Raw genomic sequence first — 24,669 nt, 5'->3', positions numbered from 1 at the left:
TCCATTAGGGAGCCACGATATAGTGTCTACAAAAGGACACACTATAATATAATAGGTGTCCCCTAAAGGAAAAGAACACATACAAGATAGATAAATGTTGATGGGTATAGTGGTAAATGCTAAAGAATGAACACTCCATCACATTGAAGAAGATTCTTCCCTCTACCTTTGATTGCCTCAATGTTTAATCCATCCATGCTCAAGTTCATTGAAATCCAATTGCGATTACTTCCACATATTTGAAAAGATTTGCATAATGTCATTCCAATAAGCTACATGGAGAAGGTAGTTCATAATCCCTAGACGTAGCCTTGCACCCTTTGATTGATTGCTTGCTCTACTGCAACCTGCCAAGAACACATTTTGTCACATGGGCTTGTAACTCCTGAAACACTTCTACTTCTTGTTGTGGTAACATTGAAATGGAACAATGAGAGATGTGAGAAAATAGATTTGAGCTACTGAGTGAAAGTAATTTTAAAAATTAGATTACAAAATAGCTTTGTTGTTACACTATCAACTACCAAGCACCACATTGTAGGAGAATCTTGCAATGAAGCCATGAGAGGGTTAGAAAAGCGACGAAAAATAATTATGGTGAGAAGAAAAAGGATTCAAGGGTCAAAAAGTGATTAGGTGAGAAGAAGAAGGATTGAGGCATTGGAAAGTGACTTTGGTGAGAGTAGAAGAAGGATTCAAGGGTTGGAAAGGGATTTGGGTGCATATGCATGGTTTAGAGGAAGATTTGGAAGGGTTTCAGGTCATTTTTGGCACTTTTGAAAAATTTCAAATTTTTGGGGGGAGTAGTACCCGCCACAAGATACTTTTTAGGAGCGGGGACCACCTTGGGGTATAAAGGGGGTGGACTTCTTGCACATGGTGGGGATCCTCCAAGTGGGAGAGGGAGGTGCACTTTTTGGGACTACTAAAGCCTAGGGAGGTGTACTTTTTTGGACTCATATGGGGGTGATGGGACCCTTTATAGACGTTATTAGTTCTTAATCCATTTTGCTAATCCACTCCTTATGAGGCCCTTTTGGAAGACTTACCCCTTGGCCTACCTCAATCTAGACCCGAGGATCATAAGATTGACCTTATTCTAGGTAGCGCACCACCATGTAAATCACCATATAGGCACAATCCTACTGAGCAACAAGAGATTCAATCCCAAATAGAAGATCTTTTGGCTAGAGGCCTAATTTGACCTAGTAGCTCACCATTTGGGGTACCCGCTCTTCTTGTCAAGAAGAAAAATGGAACTTTCTGAATATGCATCGATTATCGTGCCTTAAACAAAATCACAGTGAAAAATTGATACCCCATTTTGAGAGTTGATGATCCACTCGACAAGTTGAAAGGATCCACAATCTTTAGCAAGATGATCTTAAGTCAGGATATCATCAAGTGAGAGTGATCGAGCCCAATATTTTCAAGACTACTTTTAGAACTCAAACTGGTCACTATGAATTTCTTGTTATGCCTTTTGGATTGACCAATGCACCTGCCACATTTAGTCGGATGATGAAACATATCTTCCCACCTTGTCAAGACTTTGTGGTAGTTTTCCTTGATGATATCATGATTTATAGCAAGAGTCGGGAGGAACATGAGAAACACTTGGATCTTGTTTTCTCTCTCTTACGTGAGAACCAACTATATGCCAACCTGGAGAAAAGTCCTTTTTTCCAGCTTGAAATTGAATATCTTGAACACATTGTTTCAGTTGAAGGCATTCGAGTAGATCCCAAGTAGAAGTGATAGTAAACTGGCCACAGCCTAAAGATATCCATGAGTTAAGATCTTTTCTAGGTTTGTATAGTTTCTATCATAGATTTGTTAGAAATTTTGCACACAAGGCACATCCATTGACCAAACTATTGCGTAAGACTCGTGCTTTCTCTTGGGGTGAGCAGCACACTTTAACTTTTCAATGACTTAAGGGTGCAATGATGCACACACCAGTTTTGACCATGCCGGACTTTAAGAGACCCTTCTTTGTCATGGTTACCGATGCTAGTGGACAAGGTTTTGGGGTTGTGCTCATGCAAGATAACCATCCAATTGCATTCGAGTCACATAAATTAAAACTAGCAAAGCTAAACTATTCCATGTATGATAAAGAATTAGTCACTATAGTGCATGCCCTTAAACTCTGGAAACACTATCTTATGGGTTCCAAGTTATTCATTAAGGCTGATCACCAGAGTCTTAGACATCTCCTTACTCAGCTGGTGATCTTGGATCGGCACATTAAATGGGCTGCCTTTATTGACAGCTTTAAACCGATGATTCCAGGCAAAGACAATGTAGTTGCTAATGCACTGAGCTATCGACCTAGCATAAATAATATCTTAGTCATCGAGGGAGACCCTATCTTAGTCATCGAGGGAGACCCTTTCAAGTCTATGAAGGTGGACTATCCTATTGATCGAGACTTTTGAAAAATCTAGCATAAGATTAAGCAAGCTAATAGCACCCCTATGGCCTCGTATTCCATTCATAATGACTATCTATTCTACGAAAAGCGCTTGTGTGTCACTGTACCATTTCGACGCTTGGTACTAGAAGAGGTACATCAACCACCCTACATGGGACATAGAGGCGTCGCTACTATGTATCAGACTGTAATTTGAGATTTTGTCAAATATCAAGGTTTACTTATGCCTTTACCAATTCCTGATGGCCCATGGGAGCAAACTTTTATGGACTTTATTACTGGATTTCCTACGACTAGCTCAAGTTTTGATATGATTTGGACTATCATTGATAGATTTAGCAAGCAGGCTTACTTTATTCCTTGTAAGAAGATCTTGACCCAGTTTAGGCTGCTCATTTGTTCATCAAGCACATCTTTATATACCATGGCCTTCCAAAAGTAATCATGTCAGACCGGGATAGTTAATTTTGTAGTAACTTCTAGACTGCACTCTTTGACAATCTTGGTATGAAGTTAGATTTTTCCACTGCTTTTCATCTCAAATCTAATGGCCAACTGAGGTCACACAAAATACTATTTGTGACATGTTATGTGCTTACATGTCTAGTTAGCCAAGCAAATGGGACAAATTTATACACATATTACAATTTGCCTACAACACTAAGCACCCTGCTACATGCAAATCTCCATTCCAAATTGTCTATGGAAAGACCATTCCTACTCCATTGACCTACCTTAAGCACTAAGTAGAGGCTGCTGATCGATTTACTGAAGATTTCTCTAGCATTTTGGCTATTGTCAAAAAGAATATCGAGCATACTCAAGTTGTGTATATTGCATGTGCAAACAAGGGTAGAAAGAAAGTTGTATTTGCTAAAGGTGACCTAGTCATGTTACGTATTGAGAAGTGCAGACTTAAGAGTATTGAGACACACCCTGTAATTAAGTTTGCCCCTAAATCCTATGGTCCCTTTAAAGTTTTGGAGCGCATTAATGACAATGCCTATCGGCTCGAATTACCACCCGATTGGAAAATTCATAATTCTTTTCATGTGCATCTCCTGAAACCTTTCCATGGAGACCCACCAGTTCGACCTATTTTAGACGATGCACCATTGCTTCAAGGAGAGACCTAGCTCTTAGAGCCAAACCAGATCATTGATCAACAAATCACTCAAACGAGATGTGGAAACTCATATCCTACTTATCTTCTTACATTTAAGAACCACCCCATTGAGGATGCTAAGTGGATGCCCGAGCAATATTTTTGCCAACACCCTAATTTATTGACTACTTTTTTGTCACGCAATTGAGGGCAATTGTGATTTCAAGCAAGAGGGATGTTACGAGAATTGGAATTATCCCATTAATTTAATCCTTCAATATTTAGTTTAGTGAGATCTAGCATTTTTGTCGTGCAGCTGATGCATGTGTGCTCGTTGTTCCATAGTGATGCATGTATGCTCCTACATGGTTGGATATATGGCTACGGCTGTATGAGTGTGTAGCATTGTGTGCACCACTTACGCGATGATGGTATGTGTAGCATGTGTGCACCATCCGTACAATTTTATTCATGTGTAGCATCAGGTGCACCATGAGATGGTATGTGTCACATGTGTGCACCATTCATCTGTGATTTATTGATTTTGCGTTGCTATAATACTAAAAGGTTGATTGATTGTGGTGATTAATTCCAAGGTTATCTTATGCTTTAAATATTTCATTACTATTGATCATGTGAATCCAGGGGAAGAGTAATTGATCGGGCGATGGCATCTGGCAAGCATGATCCACCATATTTTGGGCGCATATGGGCAACTCCAATGATGCAGGGATGAATAAGGCTTATGCCTAATTTTTGATATTACAAAAGCTTATGTACATATTTGAATTTTGGAATATTAGTGGCTTGGTTAAGTGTATAAACTAAAGTTAGAAAAAGCTTTATTTTTAGAAAAAGCAGCTATTCTAGAAGGTGGATGGGCTTTTTGTAAAAGGGTGTATGGAGGAAAGCACAGAGGCTTTTTGTATGATTTTTGCTCGTAAGCTTTTTGGGGAAATATACATAAATACATATGAGGTAGAAGGAGAGCACCACACCTATGGGGGGAGATTGTACCCAGCACACTTGTTCTATCTCTACCGTTTGTGAGTTTTGAGAGTTTGTGCATATTTTTGAAGAGTGTTGCTGTGTTTTTCAAGAATTTACAAGTTTCATGAGCGTTTCCCATCGCACATACCATATTCCATGCTCAAGATATTACAAGCGGAGTTTGTCGCTACTCTACACACACAATACTCTCACCATTTTTGCTCTAGATTGCACTTCTGGCCCTTGTTGTCACAAAGTTAACAACTGCCCTGGACCAATTTGATTACCCATCCTCAGGTTATGGTTGAATCTACAGACACTGCTGTGCTGTGGTTGTCTTTACCCAATGAGTATGGTAAAGCTGGTGTCGGTGATAGATGGAGCGATGACCTTTTGTGTAATCCATGAACATCGTAGATTGCTTGCTTAGTTTTTAAGAAGCTACTATCAACCATTTCTTTGAACAAACACACAATTCCCTTGAAGAGATATGGCTCTTTGAAAGGTGACTTGTTGTTTGAGCATCTATTTGTTGATTTGGATTGAAGCTGAGGTTGGGTAACTTGTCATCAATGGTGAGGGACCCCTCCTAGATTACTACTAATGCTTCACTGTATTTTGCACTGTCCTTGAGTGTTTTTTTATAACTGCCTTGCATAATTGTGCATGTTTTTCCAAGGCTTTGATAAGCGTTTCTTGGCTTGTCCATTTGATCTTGGAGTTTCTATTGATTAACAACCAATTATTGTAAGAAAATAATACATCTATGCTCAACGCATAACAGGATCTCGTACACAAGAGAGAAAACAAGATAGTATGGAGAATCAAAAATTTGATTACTGTAGAACTAATACAATAGATGGCGCTACCTCCCAACCATGTGCTCATGAAATGCGCTTCACGGGCTTGCTCTTATATAGCCACTAGTTGTAGTCGGTTAGGCTCAATTGGGTGGCTGACCCAGTCCACCCAAAATTGTCAATTGGGGGCCATAGGCCACCGACCATACGATAGAGTTGGTGCGCAAAACAGAGCAATTAACCTACGGTCTCCGTTCGGCCCACAGCCATCCGAGATTATTTGAGGCTTCAAACGGGCCCCACAACCTGGGAGTGGGCTGCCCCAGGAAATGCTCCATCTACCCTCAGTGCAATCAGTCAAGGGATGCCTTCCTGCACTTGCATGTAGCCTAGTTGGCGGTGTGCCAACTCTATCTGAAGCCGTCCAGCCATCAGGCCATATATGGCCCCCATCTGTTGTGCAAACTAGGACCTACCAGATAACCGAGCTACTCAAATGCCTTCTCCTCATATGGGGGGCTTACAAGTAGAGTTAGCTAGTTCCCACATAGTTACATGAGAGTGGAGCATTGATATCTAACACCCCCCCTCAATGTCCACCCACAAGTGAACTTACATTTTCGGCCCAATGCCAAGTCGATGAAGATGCCTCTCTAGCAAGTCTCTTCCAAGACCCTTCGTGAAGATGTTTGCAGCATTCTCTATAGTCGGACAGTATACCAAGTCGACCTCTCCATCCATGATGAGCTCGTGTACAAAGTGATATTGAATCTCAATGTGTTTTGTGCAAGTGTGGAACACCGGGTTTTTTGCAATCACCATGCAACTTAGATTGTCACATGACAACTGTGTAGGCTTGTTCTGTACTACACCCATGTCCCCCAAAATCCTCCTCAACCACACTGCCTTGCAAGAAGCAAAGCATGCAGATTTGTACTTGGCCTTAGTAGAAAAAAGAGCAACTGTGGGTTGCTTCTTGCTAACCCATGACACAACTCCAGATCCAAGTGAGAAATAGTACCCTATCACTGATCTCCTGCTATCCACGTCTCCTGCCTAATTTGAGTCACAGAATCTGGTCAAGATGTTGCCCTTGGTATAGGTGATGCCGTAATCAAGTGTGCCTTTGATGTATTTCAGCACCCACATCCCTACCCTCCAATGGTTCTCCCGGGGCTTATTGGAAAACCTGCTTAGTACACCAGTTGCAAAACTGATGTCCAGCCGTGTGTTGCACAGGTAGATCAAGCTGCCCACAAGCCTTCTGTACTTCGCTTCGTCCACTAGTGGTGATGAATCTCGTTTGAGAGCTTCATGTCAACCTCCATAGGGGTACCAACTTTAGCCATGCTAAATCCCTTCAGTATCTCTCCAGCATACTTCAGCTGTGAAATGAAGATCTGTTTTGGCTCCTACTAAACTTCAATCCCCAAATAAAAATGCATCTGTCCGAGGTCTGTCATTTCAAACTCTCTTCCTAGCAAATGCTTCGTCTACGAGATCTTCTCTTCATGGTTCCCTGTTATGACAAGGTTGTCCACATAAAGGACCACGATCATACACCTGCCTCCTTCTCTGAAGATATACAAATTTGCATCAGATGGGCTCCTCCCGAACCCACTTTGTAGAAAGTAGGCATCAATTTGCTGGTACCATGCTCGTGGGACTTGTTTCAGCCCTAAAGTGCCTTCTTTAGTTTATAGACTTTACCTTCTAAACTGAGGATCTCAAAGCCTGGTGGTTGTTCCACGTATACCTCCTCCTTGAGATCTCTATTCAGAAAGGCAGATTTCACATCCATCTGAAACAAGGGCCAACTTCCCTGGGAAGCTAAAGCCAAAACACTATGAATTGTGGTTAGTCAAGTTATGGGAGCAAAAGTATCTTGATAATCAGAACCATGTACCTATGCAAATCCTTTTGCCATGAGCCGAGCCTTGTACGTATTCAACGTGCCATCGGACTTGTACTTGGTCTTGTACACCCACTTGGTTCCGATTACCTTGAATTTTGGTGGTTGATCCACAAGGTCCCAAGTGTTGTTCTTCATTATGGAGCCATACTCCGATTGCATAGACTCCATCCACCTATCATCGCCCTATGCCTCTTCAAGACACGGGTTCATCAGCACAGATCACTTCTATCATCAAAGCATAGTTGGCTAAGTGTTCCTGTGCCCTTCTTTGCTCCTCTAATCTCTTGGACCGGTGGTGTTCGGATGGTTCCTCCTCAATGGCTGGAGGTTCTCTGCCGTCCAAAATCTGTTTTACCCACTTTGGGAATGGCCGTTTCTATTGTGGTTCTGCAGGCTCTTCTTCATCTTCTTTGTCTTGAATCCTCCCAAGCACCGTTGGGGGAGTTCGGTTTGCTATTGGTGGCAGTACTGGATGAATATCCTGGTCCTAGTTGTCTTATATAGTTGGGTAAGAGTTGTTTCATAATTTAGGTAGAGTAAGTAGGCTGAGTTAACAAGCTAGAGCAAGATGATCTAGTTAAGGCCTAGTCAAAAAGTTGTTTAGGGCTAGCTATTCCCAACTAGCTAGGAGCCAGTCATGCCAACCAATCATTCAACAGATGCTCCAAGTCAAGCAGTATAACTAGGGTTATCTCAATGACCATAACCTGACAAAATATGAAGAGGGGAGAGGAGAAGAGTGGAGATGAGGAGAGAGGGCACAGCTAGAGAGCACACCACAAATGACTAACTGTACACTAGAATTAGTTGAAAAAATAGAATATATACAAACCCTTTTAGGGTTAGGGTTAGGGGAGCTAACCCTTTCCTTTATAGCACTCTATAAGGTTAGTGCTATGCACATATGATCACGTGATGGTGCTATGCACACATGATCACATGATGTTGAGCATGAACTCTCAACACCTTCCCTCAAGATCAACATCATGAAGTAGGCCTTCCCTCAAGATGATGATTCTGGGGAATCGAAGAAGGACTGAGCATTACATTCCATCACACCCCTTTAATGGGAATGTCCTTCCTCTGCATCAAACCAAGAGCTAGTCGGTGTTTCTCGAATAGCTCTTTACCGAGTGGTTTGGTAAAGATGTCTGCAACATTTTCTTTGCTATCACAATGCTGCAGTGTGATGTCACCAAGTAACACTCTTTCTCTGATGAAGTGCTCTCTGACATCAATGTGCTTTGTTCTGGAGTGATATACTGGATTTTTGGCCAATGCTTGAGCCGATTGATTATCACAGTATATTGTTGTTGGCTTTGACTCATCAAAGTAATCTGTTTCTGACAATAGTCTTCTGAGCCATATAGCCTCACATGCACCTGTAGTGAGTGCTCTATATTCTGCTTTAGTTGAAGACAAAGAAACAGTTGGCTGTTTGTTTGACAACCATGATATAGCACCTTGACCAAGGAAAAATGCATATCCCTGTGTCGATCTCCTGGTCTCATGATCTCCAGCATAGTCACTGTCACAGTATCCATGCAACCGTGGATGACTTCCTCTGTATTCTATCCCAAATTGTCTTGTACCTCTGATGTATCTCAAGACTCTTTTGGCTGCATTCCAGTGAGACTGTTTTGGATTTGCCATAAACTGTGCTAGTGAGCTTACTGCATAACAAATATCTGGCCGTGTGATTGTCAGATATATAAGAGATCCAATGAGTTGCCGGTAGTATCTGTCATTGACTGTAGGCTTTGCTGAATCTTTAGTAAGTTTCAAACTCTGTTCCATGGGAGTGGCTGCAATCTTGCAATCGGCCATATGAAACTTCTTCAGGAGACTGTCAACATATTTGAGCTGACTCATGAATGTGCTATCTGAATCTCTCCAGAACTCAATTCCAAGACAATAGTGCATAAGTCCAAGATCTTTCATGTCGAACTCTGCAGATAAGTCTTGTTTTAGCTTTCGGATGAAGCTATCCTTGCTTCCTGTCACAATCAAATCATCTACGTACAAGAGTGCAATAGTAATATCTTCCCCGTGAACTTTGTAGTAGAGAGTATGATCTGCATTGGACTTCATGTATCCCAGATCAGCAAAATATTGATCAATTCTGCTGTACCAACTTCTGGGTGCTTGCTTTAAGCCATAGAGACTTTTCTTGAGATGGCAAACCTTGGTCTCCTGTCCTGGTTCAACATAACCGGCTGGTTGTTGCATGTAGACATCCTCGTCTAGATAACCATTGAGAAATGCATTCTTGACATCGAGCTGATACACATTCCATTTACTGAGTGTCGCTAGTGATATCAAGAACCGTATGGAATCCATCTTTGCTACTGGAGCATAAGTCTCATCATAATCTTGACCATATTGTTGTGCAAATCCTTTTGCAACTAATCTGGCTTTGTATCTCTGAATACTGCCATCTGGATTGTACTTCACTTTGTATACCCATTTGTTGGCTATGGCCTTCTTTCCTGGTGGAAGGTCGCATAATACCCAAGTGTTATTTTTATACAAAGCATCCATTTCTTCATGCATTGCAGTTTGCCATTCTGGCTTATCTACTGCGTCTTCGAAGTACACTGGCTCTTCTGTAGCCATGATGGTAGTCATAAGAGCATAGTTGGTGGTTTCCACCTGAATTGCTTTGCCTTTCTGAGCATATGTCAATCTGGCTGGTGGTCTGCTTTCCCTAGTAGACCATCTGAGCTGCTGTGACACTGATTGGGGTGTTGCTGGCAATTCTTGCTCTTCTTCATCAACCTGTTCTGTAGATGACTGTGAAGTCGATGCTTCTATCTCCTGTGTAGGTGAGGTTTTCCATTCTGATTCCTCATCGAAGATTACATCTCTGGAGATAATGACTTTGCGGTTGATGGGATCATACAATTTGTATGCTTTACTCTCGTCACTGTAGCCAACCATGATGCATTTGCGTGACTTCGCATCCAATTTCCTGCGATGATCATCATGTATGTGGGCATATGCTATGCAACCAAATATGCGGAGATGCCCAATGCGTGGCTTGTGTCCAGTGAATGCTTCATAAGGAGTCATTCCTTGTATCGGTTCGGTAGGAAGCCGATTAAGCAAGTAGTTAGCTGTAGCTATTGCTTCTGCCCAATACTGATTCGGAAGATGCTTTTCACTAAGCATTGCTCTAGCACTGTCTGCTAAAGTCCCATTCTTCCTTTCAGCTATTGCATTTTGCTGAGGAGTATCTGCACATGTGAATTGTCTTCGAATGCCGTGAGTTTTGCAAAAGTTCATGAAGGCTGAAGACATGTATTCACCTCCTCTGTCTGATCTCATGACCTTGATCTTTCTGCCTGTTTGGTTTTCTACCATGGCTTTGAATTCTTGAAATCTGGCAAACACTTCAGATTTCTCTTTCAGAAAGTAGACCCAACAATATCTGCTGTAGTCGTCGATGAAGGTCAAGTAATAAAGTGAACCATTGATGCTGCGGGTCTGGGCATAACCCCATACATCTGTATGAATTAAATCAAGAATACCTCATGCACGAGAGGTACTTCTGACAAAGTTGGTTCGCTTTTGTTTGCCGAAGCAGCATGCTTCACAAACTTTTCCAAGAAACTGTAGCTTCGGAATCCCAATTGCCATATTTTGATTCTTTACATCTAACAAGTACTTGAAGTTGACATGACCATATCTCTTGTGCCATTTTGCAGATAGTGGCATCTGTTGCATTTGAGCTGACATGGCATGCTTATCTGGTACTGTAGCTAGCATCCTGTACAAGCGTCCTTCCTTGACACCTTTTGCCACTAGCTGACCTCTTTTGGATTTGTCTCTGATAGTGCATTCATCACCGTCGAAGATGATTTTGTAGTTGTGTTCCGTCATTTGACCTACTGACAAAAGGTTCTTGCTGAGCTTTGGAACATAGAGCACATCTTTGACTAATCCTTTTGTACCAGTGAAATTGTTCATAGGGATAACACCTGTCCCTTGAACCGGATTCGGTGTATTGTCTGCTGTGTAGATGACATTCTTTTGACCTTCTAATGGCTTCATTTCTGTGAACCATTCCTGATGATTTGTCATATGAGATGATGCACCGCTGTCGATGTACCAAGGATCCTGTTCCACTTGGTCGACTTGATAGCTGAAATCCTCTTTGGGATTGAAATCAGTGTCTAGGTGCATTGTAGCAGTCTGATGCAATTCCTCACTTGCAAGAAACATATTCCCATGTTCATTTGCAAAATGACTGTGACTAGAATGTCCACCACGATGATTTCCTCTTCCTCGAGAATTCCCTCGATTACTGCTGGATTGACCGCCTTGGTCATACTGCTTCTTGCGGCAATCTCTTTCATAGTGTCCAAACTTGTGACAATAGTTGCATTGAATGTTTGACACATTGGTGGATGCATTCCCTCGTCCTTGGAATCTTCCTCGGTTGGAATGATTTCCTCTTTGCTGATTTTGATGTTGCTGAGGATGCTGCTGATGCTGATGCTGATTCTGACTTTGATTTTGACCACTTTTTTGATATGATCTACCTCTGTTTCTGCCTTTGCCTCTGCTTCTGTCTGAAGCTGTGAATGCCTGATCATTAGAATGACCTTTACGTGCTTGAATGGCCTGAGTCCTGAGTTCTTCACCAAGTAGAACTGACTGAAGTTCTTCCAGTGTTGGAATTTGCCGTTGGATGGCAATACTCTGGACTAGATTCTCATATCCCTCTCCTAGTCCATTCAGGATTACTTGAACCATTTCTGCGGGATTCATAGTCTCTCCTGCTGCTGCAAGTTGATTGTTGTAGTCTTTGATGCGGAGTACATAAGCATGACCGGTTTCATTGCTGTTGCGGAAACTCTGGTTGATCTGGTTTCTCAAGGTGAGAATCCTGGATGTGTTCTTGGACTCGTAGAGAGCTGCGAACATATCCCATGCTTCTTTTGATGTCTTGACTGTGTTGAGCTGTGCTAGCATGACATCTTGCACATTCTGCTTGATCAGGTGATAGGCATACTTGTCTTTCTTATCCCATTCTGCTTGAGCTCGGGCAATGGCAGGATCTGCTACTGGTGCGGAAACTGTTTGTGTAGATGTAGATCCCGATGTAGATCCCGTTGCTGGTGCTGTGACAACAGATGGAGTAGAGCTACTGGTGGCTGGATCGGCCAATGGTCTAGGTATGGATCCATCGACATACTCCCATTTGTCCTGAAGCACAAGAATGGTCTCCATTCGGTATTTCCATGTACCGTAATTGGAGTTGTCTAACTTAGCAGATGCCTCCAGATTGAGGTTGCTAGTCGACATGGTGCAAACAATGTACTCAAAAAGTGTCCTGGAAAACTCTGTATGAATCAACTGCAAATACACTGAAGATGCCAAGTGAAATCTCTGTACCGTCGGTGAAGATAGAACTGCAATAAATAAGATTTGACCTGTGTTACAAGGCTTGTGGCAATGATGCCGGGAATAGCCAAGAGGCTTTACAAGGCTGAAAAAATGATGTGCACGATGCCGTGAGATAGCCAAATAGGCTTTACAATGGTGGCATGTGTGTGTGAAATCAAGTGCTATCTGCCCACTGAATCAATCTGCAATGCCTCTGAACTCTGAAGTCTGCTCACTGAACTGATGAACGTAAGATTTCAGGTAATGTAATGATGTGAAATCGGATGTGAGCGTATGGACTGACTCCGAGTAGGTACTAGTCGGGAATTTCGGGCATGGCTTAGATTGGCAACTTGGGGAATTCAAAGCGTCCCCTCTATGGCGATCTAGTCTACTCTGATCTAGATCTAAACCAACCGTCGATCGATGAAAGAGCAGCAAATAATTCCTTTTCCTTTGTTCTTTTTAAGTGCTGGGTCAGATGCGTCGATGTAGAGGCAAATGTGCGTGAAGGAAGTGGTTTTGTCGGCGAAGCTCAAATGTGAGTGTAACTTGCGCCGAAATGTGCGCGTGATGTAACGAGCGCGTAGAGCACGAAAAATCGAGCGACTTTCCTTTTTGGAGCACCCTCAAATTCTTCCTGGATCAAGAGATATGACTTGATCTAGGTGGAGGGGTAAAAGGAGTGCAAATGGTGCTCAATGATGATGTGTCACTGTGAGTCACATGCAGTGATGATGTGGCACTGTGCTTAGCAAGAGGTGTGCCAGTGAAGCTCTGTGCTGAGGTGGCAGTGCTGAGGTGTCACTGATGACGTGGCACTGATGACGTGGCAATGATGACGTGGCATAGATGACGTGGCAGATGACGTGGCAGATGACATGGCAGATGACGTGGCACAGATGACGTGGCAGCTGACGTGGCAGTGATGACGTGTCACTGGTGACGTGGCTGATGACGTGTCACTGATGACGTGGCAGGTGACGTGGCCTGATGACGTGTCACTGATGACGTGGCAGTCGGTGATGACGTGGCAGTCGGTGATGACGTGGCAGTCGGTGATGACGTGGCAGTCGGTGCTGACGTGGCAGTCGGTGATGACGTGGTGTGACACGTGTCCAACTGTGGGTCAGTTAACCCAAGGTGCTCTTCACCGGACCGTGGTGCTATCCTATCTGCCACGTGTCGACCACTGGTGCACCGGAATCTATCCAAGATTCGGACGGAATCTTGGAGATTCCGTCATCTTCTCCGTTGATGGAGGCGGCCGGGCGCTGATCGTTGAGGTGTCGGAGGTCGTCCGTTGGCGCTCTATTGAGAGGCTATGAGTGGCTATGGAGAAGGAGCCGTGCGTGCGAGCTGATGGAGCTGCTGGGGTGCGGAGCTTTGAGAGTTTGCGAAGCGTTGAGAGTTTGCGAAGCTTTGCTGTAAGCTTGACTATGGCGATGCGAGCTCTGCTTCAGCTGGCTATGGTGGCTTCACGATGGCCTTGAGAGCTGAGCGCTAGCTATCCTTGCATTGTAGGCTGTTGGCCGCGGGCGCTGGAGCCGACTGGAGCGTCGTTTGTAGCCGGGCGTATGCTTTGTTGTAGCACTCGTTAGCCTTTGTTGTATCACCGCTTCTGCACCTCTAAATGCTAGCGCACGCCTGCATATGCTTTCAGACCAACTGCCCGACTCCTGGCTTGGAGGGCTTATGACCAAGGGCCCTGAGAGCTCACGGGATTGCGCAGGCACAATGGGGCAGCGCCGCAACAAGAGACGGGGACAAGAGCTGGAGCTAAGGAGAGACTATAGGTCCTCACCTTCATATTTGTCTGTCTCACAATCATCCAGAACTTCTCGTCTCGTCAAGCGGTGCAGAAGCGGTGATATGCAGCGCAAGAGTTGTGGAGTCGGCTCCTTAGTTGTAGAAGCTATCGTTAGTTGTCTGGCATAGTGCAAGAAGGCAGCGCTTGTTGCTGCTGTGGCGCTAGTTCATTGTAGGTTGTCTTCGCTGAGGGCGTTGGCTCTGGAGCTTGTGCTATGAGTATAGGACTCACAGGAAACCTCACAAATTTCTCTTTCTCTCAAAAACAGATCTCGCAAGATCTCACTCATAGCAGAAATCTCTCAGCATAGTTCTCTCATGAAACTTTTCAAGAGCTCTCTCAATGAATCCTCTCACAAACTAGATCTCTCTCTCTCACTCTATGAAGGAAATTCTTCTCAATAATGAAATCACTCAAGAACTCAAAGAAAGAATAATGGACGGAAATTTCCTCTCAATGACGGAAATTTCTCTCAACGGAAGTGAAGGGAAAGATCTCACAATCACTCAAGAGAACTCTCAATCTCACAATCTCTCTCACACTCTCAAGAAACTCAATGTCTCAACGGAAGACAAGGGAGCTCTGATACCATGACAAAATATGAAGAGGGGAGAGGAGAAGAGTGGAGATGAGGAGAGAGGGCACAGCTAGAGAGCACACCACAAATGACTAACTGTACACTAGAATTAGTTGAAAAAATAGAATATATACAAACCCTTTTAGGGTTAGGGTTAGGGGAGCTAACCCTTTCCTTTATAGCACTCTATAAGGTTAGTGCTATGCACATATGATCACGTGATGGTGCTATGCACACATGATCACATGATGTTGAGCATGAACTCTCAACATAACCTATCTCTATCCTATAAATATTGTCATTTCCTATATATTGTATACATTTCAAGATGCTATTCTACTTTAGTTTGGCATATGTTTAGAGGTGCAATTTCACTTCCACTTGCAATTATTGAGAGGTGCATTTGTCCACCTTCATGTGGAATATTCTAGGATGCAGGTCTTGCCTTGGGTTATATCTTTCGAGTTAGCATCTATTCCTTGTAGTCCATTTTAGTGTACTGTACATAACATTTTCTTTCTATCACTCAATATCTTTACATCTCTCTTCCAAAAATACACCTCTACTACATACTTTGACATGCTAGTAAAGCCCATAGTAGTCTAGAGCCTCGAAAAATGGAGGGAGCATCTAGAACAAAAGCTATTTGCTATTAATTAGTGGGTAGTATAGACAAGGAGAATGAGCTTGAAGAAACCGACTTTCTAAAGTAAACAACTTGTAAATAATTGTAAATACGAATTGAATTTGCAACATAGCACTATTGTAGGCATAGCCACACATTTGGCCCATCTACCGTTAGGTGCATAGGATGATCCCAATGACATCCTATTTCATCAAGGAGTACGTGACTAAGTGTAATCAATCAAACAAATAGGAGAGGGTAGGTCATGTGGCTAGCAATCCCTCTAGGTGGCACGTGAAACTATAGAAATAGGGAACTAGGGAAGGTTGTAGATCTCTGTATGGATATAGTTACATAGACAAATACAAAGATTTATGTGATTCCATGAAACCTTATCATGAGCTTTTGCAAAAATTCAATCAAAATTGGCTAGCTAAAAGTTTTCATTATGTAAATAGATTATTAAGTCATATTGAATAGAATATTATTTTCACTACCCAAATAGAATATTAATTTCCATGTGTTTTTTTTGTGCATGCGCTAGCCAACGCATAGGTTCTGGGACCAATGTTCATATGCAGATAGCGATTTTGAGAGCTGAGATGAGGGCACTATAGGATGCTAGGGCACCCCCTCAGTTACGAGTCTAGATTCAGTCATTGATGATCTAGGTCAATTAGACACAGTTGAGTGTTGGGGTAAAGGGCAGTGTGCCCACCCACTTGTACAGTGCCCATGTATACTCATATATATATGATAGAGGAATAAGCTAGAGTAGCTTTTGCTCCACCACTTTTGGTGTCTCCTATCCCTTTGTGTGTGCTCTCCTCTCCCACAGCTGGTATCAAAGCCCATGGTGTTCGATCTACGAGGAGCTCGGTGAGAGGAGAACAGGCACTGCTTCAAAAGATCTACCCAGAGCTTTGGAGAGCTCGATTCTCTCATTCACGGAGAGATTTTGGGTAGACATCATCCAGGCATATTTCTTTGCCATTTTGCGGAGCTTGTTCGAAAGCCGTCCAGGAGCTTGTTGAGCAGCTGGTGGTGGCATTTCGGATTGCCTATGAGCCCTTGAGCTCGTTTATGAGAAGGGTTGTGGAGTCGATCGCCTAGCATTGGAAGGAGACCGTCGATGGAGATCATCGATGATGTCGTGTGTTGCCAGCATATGGAGCCATGGAGCAGCCATAGATCCCCTTGCAAGTGAATCTTGCTCGTCATTGGAGGTGAGGCATTGCATTGAGGGCTGTAGGGAAGCTCTTTGTAGATGCAGATGGCTCGTGAGCCACTGCGAGCTCTTAGATGGAGTAGATAGGAGTCTCTTTCTCTCCATACCCTTCTCCTTCCCGTGAGTAAAGGAAGAGCAGCCCAGTGATAGCAACAACATCCACTTTGGAGAAAAAAAGTCAGTTCTTTGTTTTTAGTTTGGAAATTTGACAATATTTCAGACAGTAAAAGTGAGCAGAATGCCATTTTTGACAGCAAGTATTTGCAAATCCATAAGGTTTTAGGCTTGGTGCCCAACAAAGGAGTCAGAGAACTTTGGAAGGGCTACTTTTTTTTTGTTGACAGCTCGGTCATCCGAGTTTACAGTACAGAGTTATTTACTGTCAAATATAGGGACAGTTCAATGATCAGTGTGCAGACAGCCATTTTGCAGACTATATATCTTTTCACCTATGCAGAATCTGCCACTGCGTTCAACTAGAGAGTTGTAGATCCTTCAAAACACTACAACTTTGCTGTTGGACGCAAGTTGATCCAACTTTTGAATCAAAAGATATTACTATTTAAAAACAGTGACAGCACAAGTACACTGCCATTTTTCTTTTTGCAGATGTCACCAGGGTACAACGGATGCATGATATTGTCGCTTACTTGGATGCACAAATGATATAGTGGTACATGCCATTCGGATGCCATTTTGGTTGTCAATTGACACATTTTGGACGCATCATTCCTCACATGCTGTGAGAGGTCTCATGGTTGAGCAGAAAATACAACCTTGGTAACATTTTTGAGGTGTCTTGATGCTGAGTTCAGTGACATTGATAGTCACTTTGCATTGATTTGTTATGTTGATTTACATCTTTTGGACAACTTTGGTCCTTTAGTTTTATACTGACTTTTCAAAAAGGAGACTCTGACAGATTTATGACAGTCATTTGGTATGCTTTTATGCATGAAAGTGGATACATGTTTGAGCTGGTTTGTGCTCATTGACTTGCAGGATACTTGATGTATGCCCATAGTATTTCTCATGATGTCACTTGGCAGCAAACATTCAAGGAAGCTGCTGTTGCTGTTTTTATGACAAAACAGTCAATTTCAAGACTGAATATCTCTTTCCTGGTGTGGAATTGCACTTTGTGCCGAACTGGAAAGTTGTAGTTCACAGAACATACTACAACTTTGCTTTCAAAAGCAAGTTGATCCAGTATAAGCTGCGTGAGTTACAGCCTCTGCAAAACCACAAAAAGTTGCAGTCTACTGTCTATTTGTGACCAGTGTGCAGGAAACTGTTTTTCAGGTGAGAATATCTGAGAATCCACAAGGATTTGGCTCTTGAGCTCAACTGATAAGTTGTAGATTTTTTTATAAGCTACAACTTTGCTGTTTACAGCTTTGGCATCCGGTCTTTCAGTGAAAAGATATCGCTGTTCAAATACAGGGATAGTGTGTTATTTTGCCCAAAGTGGCAGTGAGGTATTGTAGGAATTTCTCTTGCACAACAGTGAATTGGGAACTCACAGTAAATTACAGAAAGTGATTGGGATCTCACTTCAGTCCAAGGGCATTATTGGCATTTTGGCAAGTCACTTTGGCACATTTGGCAAGTAGTGAATGCTTGATTTTGTTGCCAAAGGATTGCACACTTGAGGTGATGCATTGGTGATGCAGTAAATGCCATTTCGATGCATTATGGATTTGCATTGGTGGATGCCACACTGATGTTTATGGATAGTTGAGCTGAGATCCTATTGCCATTGGTTGAGCAGGCATTGCTCATTTGGTTCAGTGCATTTCTTACTTGGATTGCCAGGCATTGGCAGGTTACTGGGCTGCATATATTCCTGTTTATGCCTCTTTATGGCTGAGTGCTTTTGAGCATTGGATCAGCCACTTTATTTGGAGACATGATTAGTCTAGACAACACTATATTTTTTTGGTCATTTGGGTTGCCTATTGTACTATATTGCTCTTTGGTTGTGAGCTATTGTGCCACAGATATGGCATCTATAGCTGGTAGTGCCCTCTTTGATATTGAGAGGTTGGATGGATCAAACTTTCAGTATTGGAAAGAGCATATTTATGATGTGTTAGTGCAAAAAAGGCAGCATAAGCCCATTCAATGCAAAGGTGTCAAGCCTAATAGCATTAAACAGAGTGATTGGGATGACATGGATGAGCAAGCATGCTCTATCATTTAGTCATCACTCTCGAAGTCAGTCTACTTGCAGGTACAAGATGGTGTACAGGGTGTAGACTACCATGCATATGAGTTCTATACTCATATATGCCGGATGTATGACCATGATAGTGTTATGTTACAGCATGATGGGCTGAAATGTCTTGATGGGCTGAAATACAGCCTTGATATGCACTCCAAAGGTCGATCAATTGGTAGAAATAGGTCATGTTCAAGGGGGAATTCCAAGAGCAAGTCTAGCTCTCGGACTTGTGTTAGATGTTTCTATTGTGGAAAGTATGGCCACATGAAAAAGTATTGTTGGAAATGGCTGAGAAAATACAAGAAGAAGAGCAAGGTTAAGAATGATAGGAAGAAGGAGAAGAAGCATGTTGAGCTTCAAGGCATGGATGCCAGGGTTTTCACTGACAGTAGCAGTGATGAAGGCATTCTTTTGTCTATGTCTGACACCTCCTTCTTGGCCACTGATGTACCCATTCTTGGTGATTGGATGTTAGATCCATGTGCTTCATCATATGACCCCTCATAGGTCATGGTTCAGTGCATATCAAGAATGCATTGTGGAGAGTGGTTTGATGGGCATTGATCATTCTATGGATGTCTATGGTTATGGGGATATCCACCTTGTTATGCCTAGTGGCTCTATTCTTGTTCTACAGAGGGTTAGACATATACCAGGACTTGCTACGAGCAACATCAGTACTCGACATGGTTGAGGCAGGTTATCATGTCTCTTTGGGTGATCATGCATGGAAGATTGCTATAGGCAATCTGGTTATGGCTAGGGGATCACGGGTCGGATTCTCTTATGCATTGCATGTATCAGGTGTCCAGGATAAGATGCTTATGATTAGTAAGCAGCCATCAGTTAGTTTATGGTATGCCAGACTTGGACATATTTCTACTACTGGTATGGAAGCCCTTACGACATTAAGATACATTCCTGTTATGGATGTCTCTCAAATTTTATGTCATGATTGTGATGATGATCAGCAGTCAGGATCCTCTTTTGTGAGGAAGACAGTCAGTGAGAGGTATGTTGAGCCATTGCAATTGGTTCATAGTGTAGTTTGTTGGCCTATGCCTACCGTTTCACTGGGTGGTGCCTCTTACTTTGTGATATTTATTGATGCTGCTACAAAGTACATATGGGTATATCCGATTTTGTAGAAGCATGATGTATATGATACATTTCAGTGCTTCTTGGGTAATGTTGAAAATCAGTTAGGAAAGAAGCTATTGAGCTTGATGACTGATGGTGATGCAGGGTTTACCTCTTCTAGATTTTAGCATCTATGTGATACACTTGGTATCAGGAGGGTGTTGACCACTCCTTATCTTTCTGCTCACGATGTCTTGGAAGAAAGGCATAAATCAGATTCTATTGGACAGGATTGGTAGCATGCTATGATATGCAGGTCTTATCGAATGCTATTGGGCTGAGGCATGTAAGACAGCTGCATACTTGCTTAACAGGTCACCCAGGAGATCTCTGAATGGTAGAGTGCCATTTGACTTCTTGACAGGCCGGGCACCATGTTATGAGCATTTACGTGTGTTTGGCTATGAGGCTTATGCTCATGGTTCCCAATCGAGGAGGTGTATCTTCCTTGGATACAGTGAGTCTAGAAGGGACTACAGGTTATGGGATTCTTCAACTAGAGAGTTGATACATAGCCATAATGTCTGTTCCAGAGAGGATGCTATGTTTAGACAGCCCAGGACTGTGGATATCAGGAGAGTGGTGTTCCAGGAGGGTGTAAGTGCACTGATACCTCCGAATTCTTTGCAGGGGCAGCCCATATCCCTTGGAGTGGGAGGTTTTTCCCACGGTGAGTAGGTTATAAAGTTGGGACAGCCACGATTACTTCGTGATTTTGGTCAGAGACAGTCAGATGTCTCTAGTATTCCATAGGTTTATACTCCTATGGAGATTGTTGATGCATCTTCTATGGACAGTTACAATTTACTCCCAAGATGCAAAGTGCCTCTTGCAGATGAGGATGAGGCTATGCATGGTGAGGAAAATACCTTGGCTAATGATGCGCGATATGATCCATTGGCTGGTTATGCTAGGACAGATGTGGTTTCTGTAGTTATTGACTCGGGTCATATTGCGCATGGGCAGGAATCATTGATATGTTTGCTTCGTAAGTGCCTCCATGGATCAATCCCTCAAGCTTGGCTTCATAGCTTTGATACCGTTATGAGAGCTCAAGATGTGATGTGCAGTGAGATAGGTTATGGTCTCAGTATTCAGGAGGTTGCTATCCTTCTGAGGTTACTTGCCATATGGTTCCTTATGGATAGGGATGCTTTGCGGTGGGAGCTGCATGGTCTTGATGATGTTTGTGAGATACTTAGTTGTTTCAATATAGAGAGGGGGAAGTTACTGAGTACTTCATTGCCTGTATTGGCTCCATACTTGAAACACAGCAGGTTTGACAATCATAGATCAGTTGAGCAGCAAGTTATGGTTGATATGGCAGCCATAGTACTTCATGCATCCATGACTGTGTTGAGATTTGGTTCTCACATGTTTGCCATTGGGGCTACACTTCCGGTTCTTGCTTCCATTGCAGTGGGACTTGGTAGCATGATTATGGCAAATTTTGGTAGTAGGGAAGCAGTTGTGGACATTAGGTCCTTATGCTTCCAGGAGTAACATGCAAGTGATGCAGGTTGGGTAGACCAACAAAGGTCTATTGTAGGGCATGTGCTTATGGTCACAGGTGGTACAGAGACATTTTCTTTGCACAGTGATAGTTCGGGTGCTATGGACTTAGCACAGGAGCACGTGGTGGTGAGAGTTCACTCTCCTAATGAGATCTGGCATGAGATCTTGTTTGACAGGCATCTATAACTTGTCATTTTCTATCCTGCAAACCTGATGTTTGCTAGCAGCTTATCTTCTATGCACTTTGCACATTGTAAAGTGCTGATGGGCATAGGATGACAGTTTGGTCGTCTTGTTTTTGAGCCTATGGCTGATTGTATTATATGTGTACTATACTCCCTTAAAGGCACACTACCTTTAAGTGGGAGGTTGTTGGGGTAAAGGGTAGTGTGCCCACCCACTTGTACAATGCCCATGTATATTCATATATATATGATAGAGGAATAAGCTGGAGTAGCTTTTGCTCCACCACTTTTGGTGTCTCCTATCCCTTTGTGTGTGCTCTCCTCTCCCACAGTTGAGGACATTTTGGATACCTTTTAGGCACAGGCTGAGGCAGAGATCACTGGTCATGGCTTGGATTGGAGGGCCATTTAAGAGTTATTTGAGCATGAGTCACCTCACAGGCAGGCCTTAAAGGATATGTTTTGGGATGGTCACACTGAGGCGATGCGACCACGATTAGGGCTGCCCCTTCATATTTTACATTGTAGGCACCCCGTCATAGCAGCACACATTTATTCGAGATATCTCGCTATAAATGGTGGTCGATTTTCTCACAACCGTTAGATAGCCAGGTCATTTGCCATGCAGCTATACGTTGAGTTTGTGCTTGGTCATCGGGTGGAATACCTTAGTACCCGTCCAGGATCAAGAGCGGGACATGGTACGATGGGGCGTCAGGAGCATCAGACTGCAGGTGTTCGGCATAGGCGCGAGGCACCAGAGTTGTACACTATCCCTACACCGGCATTGCAAGCTGTTGGAGGATGGATTAGGGGGGATGTTCATTCAGTGGCATCATCCTTGCATGACATGGTCTTTGCCCTATCGAGATCACTTTCGATTCCACCTCCCCCACCTCCCACATCTATGGAGCCTCCCACATCTACACCACCTCCCACATCTACACCGCCTTAGCATGAGTTGGAGACTCAAGATGCACGGATTACAGAGTTGGAGGCATTGTTGGCCGAGTCTAGGGATGAGGTTAGTTATTATGATTATTTTAGTTTATTTTTTTGTTGCGTGTTTTGAACTGAAGGTTTTTGGTTAATTCTCACCATGTACACGACATGTTTGCATTGCAGGCACATCTATTACGATAGGATATGGAGTCTCGTGTACGACTATTGGAGGCAGATTTAGAGGAGCAGAGGATTTAGACACACATAGCATACCATCGAGCGGAGCACTATATTTTGCAGTTGAGACATATTAGTTGTGATCCATCTTGCCATAGGATCGACCCCAGCATGGCCTTGTACCCCGCTCCTCCTATAAATGTGCCGACTAGGACACCCATAGATGCACCAGTCATAGCCAGGCTTCCTACCGCCACTTGCATCCTTTGCCATGAGGATTTGACACCGTAGGGTGGTTTGGACTAGGGTGCGTGGACTAGGGTGCGACCACATCGCACATCTCCATTACATGACCCGCCACATGGTGGCACGATCAGTGTGCCCTGTATGCTTTGCTGACATTGATGTGGCCACATACAAAGGACTAGACATGGATGATCTGTATCCTGGTCATCATCAGGCCATTGATCCATTTGCCTGCATGGTCTTGACAGAGCACTATAGGGAGGAGGCACAGAGAGCTTTGCTGTAGTAGGAGGGTGCTAATACATCAGTGCTTACAGCGTGTGTTCCGTGACACTTCTCATATGGTGATTTCATGCTAGGTGACAACGCACGAGCAGAGGAGGCATGCCATATTGAGCGAGAGGCAGAGCTTCAAATATCATTGCAGCAGTGGGTGGAGTAGCAGCTTGGGTGGGGTCGAGACCAGTGTCTTCTACATGTAGAGATGATTACTTGCGCTGGATTTGAGGCACGAGTATTCGCAGATGCACAACTTTGGGAGCTGAGGCATGCATACATAAAGCAGGCAAGGGAGGCAGAGATGGCAGTGGTGGCTCGTGCAGCATGCCCTCCTCTTCATCAAGATGAGGTTGGCCGATCTCATGCAGGAGATGAGGGTGGCACATCTGATTTGGCTTTGCCTGAGGGCACACAGTGGACGGTTGGGCAGCGGGTCATACAGGAGCCACGTCAGAGGATGACTAGAGGACCATATGTGGAGTTATCAGATTTTGATTCAGGATGATTGTTTAGGCTTCACACACATCTTGTTTAGGGATGCACTTCTGCACGATGATGATGATGATGTACACATTCATTTTGGTACTTTCATGATATTGTTCTTACTTTTATGATGTATGAGCATTTTGGTACTTTCATGATGTTCTTCTTACTGTGTTTATCTTAGTTTATAGTTTGTTCAAATCTAACATAAACATTTAAAATTAGGAGTATGATTTTGAATTTCAGATGTCTCAATTCACACATCTAATACATAAGGTATTTTAAAAATAATGCCGTGTGAAGTAATTATAAACATTAAGCATTGAAAAAGTGTTCAAGTATAAGCTCTCTCTCTCTCTCTCTCTCTCTCTCTCTCTCTCTCTCTTGTGCTATGAACTTTATCAGTTTGAATATCATATTGAATTTCGTATATATCAATGCTTGCAATTGTTACACTAAACCTAAGAGCCGTGCGAAGTTTCATCCCCACTTGCGTATTTAAAATTAGGGGTATGATTTTGAATTTCATATATCTCAATTCACACATTTGATACATAAGATATTTTTAAAATAATGCCATGTGAAGTAATTGTAAACATT

General features: G+C 43.1%; 1 pseudogene; it reads left to right on the top strand.

The window, feature by feature from the left end:
- The first annotated feature begins 22,426 nt into the window (after window positions 1-22,426).
- On the top strand, window positions 22,427-23,152 carry LOC147894091 (uncharacterized; annotated as a pseudogene).
- The last annotated feature ends 1,517 nt before the right edge of the window (window positions 23,153-24,669 follow it).

Source organism: Dipteris shenzhenensis, chromosome 14 (genome assembly GCF_047967505.1).
Source record: "Dipteris shenzhenensis isolate YYH24624 ecotype China chromosome 14, Dip_SZ_1.0, whole genome shotgun sequence".
Classification (NCBI taxonomy): domain Eukaryota; kingdom Viridiplantae; phylum Streptophyta; class Polypodiopsida; order Gleicheniales; family Dipteridaceae; genus Dipteris; species Dipteris shenzhenensis.
This window is presented reverse-complemented; position numbering and strand designations above follow the sequence as displayed.